Source organism: Mauremys reevesii, linkage group 12 (genome assembly GCF_016161935.1).
Source record: "Mauremys reevesii isolate NIE-2019 linkage group 12, ASM1616193v1, whole genome shotgun sequence".
NCBI lineage: Eukaryota > Metazoa > Chordata > Testudines > Geoemydidae > Mauremys > Mauremys reevesii.
The window spans coordinates 21,702,652-21,714,218 of record NC_052634.1 but is presented as its reverse complement, the minus strand read 5'-3'; the positions used below and the strand labels follow the sequence as shown (position 1 = coordinate 21,714,218).

The following is an 11,567-nucleotide window of genomic DNA, read 5'->3' as shown; positions in this document are numbered from 1 at the left end:
ATTATACAGACAAGCAATAGGAAAGTCGGGACTACAGTGATAGAACAACACAGAAATGAGGATTTCACACTTCAGCTATTGAGCAGTGAGTTGTTCCCAGACAGGGTGCTATCATGGTAGAGGTTGTGGGTGTTGGTTGTGTCAAAGTTAGACTCAGGACTCACAGTTTGTCAGACCACTCTGTTTTATTAGCACAGCGCTTCTGCTAATAACACCCAGATAATGTGAACCCCATGCAAGACACAAACTATCTTATTTATACAGATAAAAGGATGAGAACTTAACAAGATAACAAAGGGAGCAGAATCAGATAAGTTTACCTGGGCTAGGCATGCATATCTTATTTCCTTACTAATTACTACCCATCTTCTGTTAATATTTTGCCATTAGCACCATTGTTTATGCCTAATGTTTCTTTTCCTGGCACCTGTATTTCAACATTTCTTATTTCTGCTTAAAGGTACATACAACATTTCTTTAATCCATTCTTATTTTTACAATATAATTCATTCTACTTTCACAATCCCTCCTTTTGGTCAAGCTTACGCCATGACCAAAATTTTACTGGGTTCCACATATTAACCGTTCTTTATCTCTTTGTTCATCAGCAATATTCAAAATCATCATATTAGCACTCTGTTCTGGGGCAGTCACCTGAGTAGCATGCCTTACACAATTTTGGGTACAACAGGAGACTAACTGAAAACATACAAAAATTATTAGGATTCCAAACAGGATAGTCAGGGCTCCCTGAAACAACCAGTTTCCTATGCCAGAGAATACTTAGCCACTTCCATAAAGAACTTGGCTCTTCATGGGGAAGATATGCGATTTGTTCTAAGTGGCGTGATCTATTACCTCATTGGTATCGTCAGGTATAAACACACAACATTGTTTTCCAATGAGAGCACAGGTCCCTCCTTTGGCCGCCAGCACTATGTACAATGCCTGACGGTTTTGGAGGCCACCTGTCGGACCGCCCCTGTTTCTTTGGCCAGGGCTCTTAAACTTTCTCCAGTTTTATTTGCCATTATTTTAACTACTTCTTTTAACCTCAGGAGCCTTTTTGCCCGGTGTATTACTCCCCCAAGTGGGTTAAAGGAACTGCCAATAGTCTCTTCCCAGGTGTCATTACTGTTCCATATTGTGTTAAACGGACAAGGTCCTCCAGTGAGGTCTGGGGAATTGAGTGGGATAGCCAGGACAGGAACATCAGTTTGACAGTGGGCTGGGATGTGGCTGCAGACCCAGCATTTAGAAATATTAAGGGTCTGAGCTATCCACACTTGCTGCTGGATAAAAGAATTGTCATTGTGGACTCCCAGACCTTCAGACACCAACAGCCGAGGAACAGGCACCACATGTTGGAGGCAGGGCCCTTCTGGTTCTGACAACCTCAACTGAGGGAACTGTAGTCACAGTTTTATGTCCACCAGGCAGCAGGCGCTAGGCTCACTACTGCTTTTTCTTGGGCCTTGCTTTAGGTAGTCGTCTGCTTCTGGCAACCCTTTCGAGAACGTAGATTGTAAGGTATTGCAGGCTGTTCCTCTACGTCATCTTCTGGAGTCAAAATTGACTCTGCATGGTCCTGAGGTGATGATTGGTTCGCTGGGGGTGGTGCATTCTTACACGGCAAAGCATGTATTCATGCTGCGGATGCCAGACAGTTTAACAGCCGTCTGGGTAGTAAGCAGTGCCTGATGATTCTTTGATACTCTTTAAGTCTTTTTGCTTCTTTCCTTGACTCTGGCTATAACAATGGCCTTCACACCTTATCTTTTCCTGATGCATTCATTCCTCATTCACACAAACAGATTGAGAATACAAACAGTAGTATTTTATATCGAGCAAAAAGGCATTGCAAATTAAACCTTGCTAAGTTTTACAATGAATAACCAAGACAATTTACATTGAGACACAGGCCTTCAATGTTTCTCTAATTTACTTAACATAGACACAATAGAGAATCCTGTAAATTTGTAAGTGTAGCCAAGCCCTTAGAGAGGGCCCAATTTGTAATGCATATGGGAAAACAGAATCTTATAGTCCCAGAGGGTCATTTCTTTCTGCTATTCAAAAAGGGTGGCTAGCAGGATGAAATCAAATTATACATTATAAAGTCCAGCTCCTACATACCCCCCTTTTGACACTAAGATTATCAATCGCCAGTGTCACTTCTTATAGTAAAACACTGGGAGGTGATTTGGGCCTGTGGCTCTAGCTTTGCATACATTTGTTTTATCCACCAACATATTTTAAACATTTCAATTAAACACATACAATTTAAAACCAAAAACAATTAGGGGTAGTAACATTAGTATGCCAGTAGTTGTGGGAGACCATCCAGATAATATGAATGGTTCTGTTTCCCACATTGTTTTGTTTGTTTTTAGGAACTATGTTACCTTTTTACCTTTTTAAACAGATAATTGGTAACTGTTTGCCATTCAATGCTAAGACTAATAGAGAACTCAGCTAAATCAGTGCTTACAGTAAGCTGAGATTTTTTGGTTGTGGCAAATAGTAAATGTGATTATTTGTAAACACAGTACTTACATTACATGTACATTTGTCTACTGATGGGTTGCTAACACTTCTATCCTTTTAAAACACTTCTTTCCAAGAATTAACACACACATTGCCCGTTATACAATACTTTGGTCTAATTATTAATTTTATCCCACATAGAAGATCCTAGTGAGATGTCTTTACTACAGGGCTTTGGAGCAACAGGCATGGATAAGCATACCCACTTTTGAGGAGTCCACTTGGTACAACCTCTAGTGTCCAATAGTTTCCCTTCCTCCCCAGCCCACTGGCTTGAGGTCTGAGGTAGCCAGAAGGATCCCAGGTGCAATCTGTGGAGTGGGTTAACTGTCCATATCTTTGCTTCCAGAGCCTGTTGGGGTGTGCAATTTTAACAACAATTTCTTCACTTAACAAATTTTGTCTTACCGTACTGGAGTCATACTGCATCCAGTTATATTGATAGGTATTAAACAATTATCTGTTTCTTTGCTTTAACAGATGTATTAAAACCTTAATATTCTCTGATATTACCCAAAACATCTTATGTTCTAAATATCTGCATTTTAGTACATTCCATAGCTATTGCAGTATGGTTTTTTTTAAAACTTTTATTTGTTTTTGTGATAGGTTGTTCTGTAGCTGGTATTAGCTTTTTCTGATTTTCTGAAAGACAAAAATAACATTTTTCTACCCCTTTCAGGGTGGCATTGATTGTTGCTTAAAAGATTCCTTTCTTTTACAAATACCCTTGCTGATTGCAGGCAAAACAGAGGAATTACCCCCATATTTTCCTGTGTTTTTTTTTTTTTAATAGGCAGGCCAGGTTTTAATGGATTTTACTTTAAGGGTTATGGGGAAATTATTTCACTGATTAGTTATTAAATTCATGAGGTGGTGTACCTCAAGTTTTTCTTCTTATATAGCAGACCAAGTTTGTAATGTTTTTCCTGCTGTGTTAAGCTTTAAGTTTATTCACAGGTAATAGCTGAGAAGCATCATTACCATATTACCTTAAAGGATTTTTCCAAAAATCATACACACTATACGTTGTTACAGGGGTACTTACTAACATTAAATTTATTTCAATGTTTAATATTAACAATAACATTTAGCGTCAAATCTCTTAAAGGGATCTTGTTATACCATGTCTTTTATTTAGGCAATTTCTTTTGTGCTGGCAGTTTTCACCTTCCTTTATCAGTTAGGTAATTTGCTTCAACACAGGCTTGGCTTTTGGATTCAAAGCCATCAGCAGAGCTCAGAGACTCTGTCTTAAAAGGGACACAATCAACTTCCACCAGAGTTTTGATTTCTTTCCACTTTCAACTCCTGCTTACAAAACACACACAGATGTGAAAAAGAAAACAGTCTATTGCGGCTCTTTTTGGAGCCCTAATAGGATTTTAATTCAGTAGCATATTTCATTTGTATTTCTTTTACCCCTTTTTACAATATACACTGCACATGTCCTAGGGAAAAAGCACAGTCCTTCTATACTACAACTTTTTTTTTTAAACATTAGCCATATCAATTTTTACATATAATGTAACTGTTTCTTTTTTTTCTTACAGAGTTTTCATGTACCCTTATCAAAAGTGACAGTCTGATTACACAGAGCCATTTTAAGGCTCAGTATTTTTAACATTGCTTCTTTTTGTTTTATGCACCTCACCTCTGCTGTTGCTTCAGAGGGGCACTGTTAAATTTTTTTTTCTTTCACTACAGCTCTTATCTGCTATTGTTACAAAAAAAAAAAAAAAAACACCAACAACCAATCAAACAAAAAGACTCCAGAATCTCTCCCTATTCTCCTGATTTTGACTGCCCTATTGCAGCCATGACTTCGTTTTTATTTAAAAAAATTTTTTAACCCCTTAAGGGTTAAATGCTAAATCCCAAAGCCAAACAACACTAATTACCTGTGTCTTGCAAAAAGGTCTGTCAGTTTTGCAACTTTGAATTAAGAGTCAAATGAATTTTTAATGGCATTAAAAACAAAAACAAAACCAATTTATCTTACACCTACAAAACAGGAGTTTTACAAACCAGATGTGCTGGTTTAGATTTTTAGAACTTTACATATTTTCACAGACAAATAGATACATACACATTTTCTTTTCCTTAACATTCCTTTACACTTTTTTTTTTTTTACATAGCTCTCTATATATATTTGGATTGTTTACAGGCATTCTTTTGGAAAAGGGCCCATTTTCCCTTCAGAATGGCTGCAAAGAAACCAGGAATTCTCTCTTTAACATGGTCCTTTTTAACATTTTCACAAAGTTTAACTGCTTAATTCTCTCCAGCCTTTGTAGAGTTAACTTTTCACTCTCTTTCCATAAATCACTTGTTTATCTCCCAAAATAACACCTTTATCACCTCAGATTTCACCATTTTAAGTATTGTTCCAGGGGTTTATGCCTGCACTTACTGCTTTTCTTACTCCTTACACTATGCCCTTAGGGCTTCCAACCTGTTTTTCAGTTTCTTTATCTGTTGCTTGCCTGCTTTTCTGAGCCCGATCCTGCTCTTTCCCCCCCCCCCCTGCAAATGAACCGTTTGTGAGTGATATTGTGGTCACTTCACAATTTTGAAATAAATGTTCAAGGAAAGGGACCAGGAAGGGTGGGGGCTAGTTGAGGAGCGCCCCCCCCTTGCTGAATTGCTAGTGGAACACTAAAGAATCAGTTTTTGAGGCAGACAACAAAGGGGAACAGAACAAGGGGCTTTTTGTCCTTTTTACAATGAGATGGGAGTATTAAGGGGGTTGGATCGATCCAGGGTGGGTTTTTGAGAACGGGGTAAAGGGAGCGCTGGTCTGGTGGTGGGAGAGGAGGCTTTAATAAAGCTTTCAACTTATTATTTGAATATTTGAGAGAGGCGAGTTTTTGATTTTGTCCAGCTACGATTTGCCTCTTCCCACCACTGAATGAAACAATTAACCTCTTCTTTAGCCAATTTAGTTTTAGGTTGGCCGAGTTTGTCCTTTAAGACGTCCACTCGGTCTTTGTTCCAAGATTTTAACAGTGGCCACTGAGTTTTGGGATCCCCCTGAGTTAGCCTAGACCATTTTTCCAGAAATTTACAGGAGTCCGGACCCTTCTTACAGGAGTCTGGACCCATCCTAAATACATAAAATGAGCCGGCGTTCGTTTAGGGAACTGTCCCGACTTAGACGTCTGGTTACCCATACAGGAGGACTTCACACACCAATCGCACAAGAAGGAAATTCGGGTTCGTGAGAGCAATGCCCAGTGCAACATACAAAAGGAGCCCACAGGCTACTGCCTCAATTGCCCTTGCTTTCACACCCAGGGATTTACCCAAAGTGTGGTGCGGCTGCAATTGTGCAGATTCCACTCACTCAGACCGCAGGGACAGGAACCCCTTGGTTGGCCGATCCCCGGACGGAGATGGCACCCAGACTCAAACACTCCACAGGAAGACGGATAGACACAGAGACAGGACAGTCCTCAGTCCGGACAAAACACAGAAATAATTACCTGACCAGATTCCTGATGTCAGATCCCGGGATCCCTACCAGAACAGAGTGGGAACCAACAGGTTCAATGGCGTAGACTTCACTGTGGTCGTGCACCTTTCCGTTCTGGTGGAGGACCGCTCAGGCCAAATGCCCAGGTGCCGGCTTCCACGGTCGTCCTACAAAAACAGTCAGGAATCACACAGCCCCAGTGAAGACGGTTGCCATCTCGGTGGACCCTCCAAATTGTCAAAGTTAGACTCAGGACTCACAGTTTGTCAGACCACTCTGTTTTATTAGCACAGCGCTTCTGCTAATAACACCCAGATAATGTGAGCCCCATGCAAGACACAAACTATCTTATTTATACAGATAAAAGGATGAGAACTTAACAAGATAACAAAGGAGGCAGAATCAGATAAGTTTACCTGGGTTAGGCATGCATATTTTATTCCCTTACTAAATACTACCCATCTTCTGTTAATGTTTTGCCATTAGCACCATTGTTTATGCCTAATGTTTCTTTTCCTGGCACCTGTATTTCAACATTTCTTATTTCATCTTAAAGGTACATACAACATTTCTTTAATCCATTCTTATTTTTACAATATAATTTATTCTACTTTCACAGGCTGTTTACAGGAGAATGGGGACAGCCCCCCCCCCCCCGTTCCAGGAAGTAGGGGAATGTCTGGTGTTCGGGGCAGAGCGTTCCACCTTCTATTGAACTGTGATGCTCTGAGCACCTTTCCCCTGCATGAAGAAGACCCTGTGTGGCTCCAAAGCTGGGCCAGTAACAGGTATCACCTCACCTGCCTTGTCTCCTGGTATTCTGGCCAGTGTCCAACTTCCCCTTCGCTATTGGTCCTCAAACCTCCTCCAAGCAAACCCCCGCCCACACACCCAGTCCCTTAAGCGGCCAAACCTTCCCTGGAGCCCAACCCTGGTGGTGGGGGGGCACCCCACCTGAAACCCCTACGGCACCATGGGAGTGGTAGTGTCCACTGCCTCCATCACCCCCCAGCCAGGACGGGCCCCACAGCACCATGGGAGTGGTCGTGTCTCCTGCTTCCATTTCCTGATAGCTGCTGCCAGGCCCGGCCCAGACTTCCCATTTCTGGTGCGAGTCCAGAAGCAGATGCTGCCATGAGGCGGTGCTGGGAAGGGTGGTGCTGGTGTCAGGAGAAAGCAGGAGGAGCAGGTGGGGTCTGTGCTGCTGCGGGGAGGTGCTGCCCTTGCTGTGAAAAGGCCCCGCCCTTAGGGGAGATGTCATCTCCCTGCCCTGCCACGCTCTGCACCAGCCCCTGCTTGTCACGGGAGCAGGGCTGGCTCCAGCCACCAGTGTAGCAAGCAGGTGCTTGGAGCGGCCAATTCAAAGGGGGGGCCCGTCCGGTATCGGGGCAGCACGGCTGGGTCCTGGGCGGAAATTCGGCGGCGGGTCCCTCATTCCCTGTCTTAGTCTTTGAGCTGCCGCCGAATTGCTGCCAAAGAGGAAGGGAGGGAGGACTCGCCGCCGAACTGCCACAGAAGCAGCAGTGTGGTTGAGCTGCCACCAAAGAGCCACAGCTTGTCCTTTTCCCCCCTCCTGCTTGGGGTGGCAGAAAAGCTGGAGCTGGCCCTGCACAGGAGGAGCAGGCTCCAGTCTGCGGAGCTACAGCAGGGAACCCCGCAGCAGGGAACCCCGCAGCCCAACGCCTGTCAGGCACCCCCGTTCTCCATGCCCCTAATCCCTGCTGCCCCCCCACCCATCAGTTATAGAACAGGAGGCAACTTAACTTCTGCTCACTGGTCCCGGTGGGACTCTAACAGAGCGCGAACCGGAGCCACTTAACTTCCATTCTCTGTTCCCTTCATAGACGCACAGTCAGAGCTCTCACAGGCTGGGCAGCAAGGAGCTGGTGCCGTTTGTCTCACCCCAGTGGATATTGCAGCCCTTAGTATAGAGGTTTGTTCTTTAAACATGGGGTCAGTCTCCTGTGGGGTTGGGCTACAGGAGAGCCCCGTGCCCCTTCCTGTGCTTCTAACCCTGCACTGTTCACCCTGCGTCCTCCCCCACGCCCCAACCCTGTGCCCCCCTCTGCACCCCTAACCCTGTGCTCCCCTGCACTCCCTCCAGCACCCCTAACCCCTACATCCCCAACCTCTGGTGCCCCAAACCCAGCACCCTCCAGAACCCTTATGTCCTCACCCCTAACCCTGTGCCCCTACACCCCTAACCCTGTGCCCCCCAAACCCTAAACCTGTGACCTCTGGCACCCCTACCCCCCAACCCTGCACCCCCCTCCTGCACCCTCACCCTGCCTCCTAACCTCTGCACCCCTAACCATGTGCCCCCTCCAGTTCCCCTAACCCCTGCACCCCTAACCCCTGCCTCCTCCCGCACCTGTAATCCCTGCACTGTGCCCCCTTTTCCCCTAACCCCTGCACCCCCTCCTGTGCCCACTTGGGGAAACTGACCTGGATGCATGGAGTAGCTGGCATTGCTGTTCGCTCCCCCCGCCGCCCCTGAACACTGCTCCTCTGCACATCGCTAGGGGGCTGTGAGAGGGGGAGCAAGGAGCGACATTAGGGCTCCCTGCCTCCAGGTTACCTTCCCCACCTGGGCTGCTGCTCTCTGTCCTCCCCTTATGCAGCCCAAGTGGTGGGGAAGGTGACCTGGATGCTGGGAGCCCTGATGTTGCTCCTTGCTCCCCCCTCATGGCCCCCTGGGGGGCACGGAGGAACATTGGGGGGAGCAGTATCTGCTCATCACCACTATCTCCCCCTTCTCTTCCCCTCCCTCCCCCCATGTTTCTATGCCGGGAGGGAGCAGGGAGAAATCTGGGCACCACCCCGAGCAGCACTCCCCTGCCAGCCGGGAGCAGTTTCTGACTTTACACCGGCAGCACACACCTCTCTGCCACCGTACAGCACCGCCCTTGACCATGGTACCCCTGGGCAATTCCCTGGTGGCACCCACCCCTAAGGCTGGCCCTGGCTATGGGCTTCAGAGGGAGTGACCAGACCAGGCGGCCATGGAGAGATCTAGCCCCTGTTCTCCCCTCCCAGCTTCTAGCAATCAGAGGCCAGGGACATGCTTCCATGCTGATGACAGGTACTGCTCGATAACAAGCCAAAGTACCTTCATATTCCTCATCTGAGTCAGATGCCACCAACCGAAGGTTGATTTTCCTGTCTAGTGGTTCAGGTTCTGTAGTGTCTGCATCAGAGTGTTGCTCTTTGAGGACTTCTGCCAACATGTTTCACACCTCGTCCCTCTTGGATTTTGGAAGGCTCTTCAGATTCTTAAACCTTGGCTCAAGCGCTGTAGCTATCTCTAGAAATCTCACGTTATACTTTCTTTGTGTTTTGTCAAATTTGCATTGAAAGTGTTCTTAAAGTGAACAACATGCGTCAACATGTGTCATCACCCAAGACTGCCATAAAACGAAATATATGGCAGAATGCAGATAAAACCATGGAGCAGGAGACATACAGTTCTTCATCAAGGTCTTCAGTCACAACACATTTTTTTAACGAGCGTTATCAGCATGGAAGCATGTCCTCTGGAATGGTGGTTGAAGTATGAAGGCATATGGATGTTAGCATATCTGGCACGTTAATATCTTTCAACACTGGCTACAAAAGTGCCATGAGAGAGCCTGTTCTCACTTTTAGGTGACGTATATAAGACACGGGCAGCATTAGCTCTAGTAAATGTAAACAAACTTGTTTGTCTTAGCGATTGGCTGAACAAGAAGTAGGACTGACTGGACTCTAAAGTTTTACATTGTTTTCTTTTTGAGTCCACTTATGCAACAACAACAACAAAATCTACATATGCAAGTTGCACTTTAATGATAAAGAGATAAATATTTGTGTAAATATTTGTAATAAAACTATATATAGTGAGCACTGTACACTTCGTATTCTATGTTGTAATTGAAATCAATATATTGAAAATGTAGAAAAACAAAATATAATAAATTTAAATTGATATTCTATTGTTTAATGGTGTGATTAAAACAGATTAATCATGATTTTTTTAAAGTTAATTGCGTAAGTTAACTGCGATTAATTGACAGCCCTAGATTTGAATGTTTCTGTCCCATGCAGGACAAGCTGGAATATCTGTGTGCAGGGAAAGAGCCTGGGGGGAATTGTGCTGTGAAATTATTTCCTGTTCTGATATGTCCCCAGTTGCCTTTTTGCCCTAAATAGGCTGCAGCGCAACATCCATTTTTTGCTCCAGCTCATTCCGTCCTTCCAGGGGCCAGGGAAGGGAAATGGCTGCGGTGGAGCCAGTTGAGGGAGGGATTATCAGGGAGTTGCTGGCGGGTTCCCTTTGTGGGGAGAAAGGGCAGTAAATACATAGGGGGTGGGAACTTCCAGGAAGGTTGGTCTGTGTGGGAGAGGGCAGGAAATCCCCAGGGTGGGGAAAGGGTGGGGGACAGGGTGTGACAAACCTGCTGGGATTTGTTTACTGTGAGGCTCCAGCATTTCTCAAATGTGGCCACCAGGGGCTTTTATTGTGGCCACAGCCTCCTGGGCTGTAATTGAGGGAGTGCGTGGGGCTCAGGCTTCAGGCTTCTGCTCTGGGATGGTGGGTGGCAGGCTCAGTCAAGATACATGGAACGTAGGCTGGGTGGGGAGAAGTCTGTGTAACTCAACCAGTTATTGATATACATGTGACCTCAAATATTACCAATCTGTGTCCCACACACACACACACAGCCCCCCCCCCCACAACCAACCATCTCCTAAATAGACCCTCAGTCCGGAAAGCATTCGTCCCTCATGTTGTTGAAAAGACTCACAACAAACAGAAGAATCTCAGCTTTTAAAACAATCTTCCAGCAAGACAAAGAAACTCATATCTGTAGACTCAGAAAACATTCCCAATAAATTTTAACAATATGTTGTCATGAAGAAACCAAAGTGCTAAAGAGACCTGATTTTTCAACTACTTTAAAAAAATCTTCTCAAATCAGCATCTTTAGAGTGAAACTTTTTCTGCTTTTCTAACCAGACAATTTCCCCCCGAAGAAGAGACACTGGTCCTGGAGACACTGCAATACCAGGTCAATGCATGGGGTGGACAGAGCAAGCTCCTATTCCATCCCCTTGTTTCAAAGATCAATTTAACATACAGTCCTCAAATAAAGGACCGATCAGTTATTAAACTGATAAGAACAGATTTAAAGTTTATTAGAGAATATTTACAAATAAACGATACAAAAAGTGTTTGAAGCGTCAGTTATTGTGTCATTGGGGGTAACATACAGGTTGTAGGGGGATGTTAGCGTTTGGGTATTGGACGGCATATACATATACATATACACAGTCTGTCATGTCCCCAGTGCGGGGTATACGGTGGGTGAGTTCAAGGTACAGCCAGCAAGCAGTGAGGGTACATCACTCATACAAACAGGTTATGGATAGTCGTGGGCATGAATAAATGAGCGGACTGGGTAATGATGATAGGATGACCCTCACGGGCAGAGTTCAGTTTGGTTGGTTCAGGGCTCAGGGATAAAGTCCAGCAGGGGAAGTCTACAGGTCACTTCAGCCCTATGG

The 11,567-nt window shown here is 45.0% G+C and overlaps 1 non-coding gene across 1 annotated transcript; it reads right to left on the bottom strand.

The window, feature by feature from the left end:
- Window positions 1-11,034: 11,034 nt before the first annotated feature.
- LOC120376442 lies at window positions 11,035-11,224 on the bottom strand. Its single transcript, XR_005587319.1, has one exon. It is a non-coding gene; the product is annotated as a U2 spliceosomal RNA (small nuclear RNA).
- Between the last annotated feature and the right edge of the window lie 343 nt (window positions 11,225-11,567).